Source organism: Carlito syrichta, unplaced genomic scaffold, assembly GCF_000164805.1.
Source record: "Carlito syrichta isolate Samal-C Ts95f unplaced genomic scaffold, Tarsius_syrichta-2.0.1 Scaffold308839, whole genome shotgun sequence".
NCBI lineage: Eukaryota > Metazoa > Chordata > Mammalia > Primates > Tarsiidae > Carlito > Carlito syrichta.
This window is the reverse complement of record NW_007252935.1, coordinates 1,618,081-1,619,203: the sequence shown is the minus strand read 5'-3', so window position 1 is coordinate 1,619,203 and position 1,123 is coordinate 1,618,081. Positions and strand designations below refer to the sequence as shown.

The 1,123-nt window shown below is 43.1% G+C and overlaps 1 pseudogene; it reads right to left on the bottom strand.

The window, feature by feature from the left end:
* Nucleotides 1-246: 246 nt before the first annotated feature.
* Nucleotides 247-750, bottom strand: LOC103268494 (annotated as a pseudogene).
* Between the last annotated feature and the right edge of the window lie 373 nt (nucleotides 751-1,123).

The following is a 1,123-nucleotide window of genomic DNA, read 5'->3' as shown; positions in this document are numbered from 1 at the left end:
TGTTCAACTTAAAAAAATTTTAAAAAGAGGTCACTCTATCCCTCCAAGAGGGGGAACATATAAACACTAATAAATATGTATTTGATATTTATAGATATTTTTGTTTTGAGATTTTTATAAAGCTCACTACTAAGCCTTATTAAAAAAATAGAGTAGCATCACCAATCAAGTTAACAAAGGTTTTTTGTTTGTTTGTTTTTTAGTTGTCAAATGACCTTTTGTTGACATATAATTCCTTTTTGCTTCTTAACTAGCTGGGCATTCCACTGCGCCACCATTGATGTCATCTATGATGTCATGGGGGTGGTGGCCATCAACATTGCAGCCCAAAGACTGAGCAGCCCCCAGGATCTCTTTAATGGTCCCATAGAGTTCTCTAGCTAGAGACCAGCGTCGCATTTGTCAGGCAATGTTGACAATCTCATCAAAAGTGTTGTTCCCATTATGTTTAATTGTTCTTCTGTTTCTTTCTGTCTCTGGGTGGTTCCTTGAGGGCTTTGATGATCAGGGCAGAGGCAGAAGAAGGTACCACCTCAACCTGAGCCTGCCTGTTCTGAATGGTCAGTTTCACTGTAATCTTCAGACCTTTCCAGTCACTGGTTGCCTTGGTGACGCCATCACCAACCTTGTTCGGGGACAGACCCAAGGGGCGATCTTGGGGGCCAGCGTAGATGTGATGCCGACCCCGCCCACAGAGCATCTCAGGTACCCAACTTTGATCTCATTGGGGTCGAACTTGGGCAGCAACATGGAGGTGGCTAGTGTCAGATGAAACCAGATTCGGGAAAACCAAAGAAAGTTGCACCTGGGCCTCCGCTGAGCCAAAACCCGAAAAGCAAAAAGGTTTTATTAGTAATAAAAATAATGTTCAATTTTAATAAAAATGTATTCATTTACTCAATTGTTAGGAATGTGAATCAGTACAAACTTTTTTTTTGTTTGTTTGTTTGATTTGGAGTCTCACTCCGTCACCCAGACTGGAGTGCAGTGGCCGCTCCCGGCCACCGCAGCCTCGACCTGCTGAGCTCCGGCGATCCTTTCCCCTCAGCCTTCCAAGTAGCTGGAATTACAGGCCCGCGCTACCACACCCGGCTGATTTTTTTTTTTTTTTTTTTTTTATTGT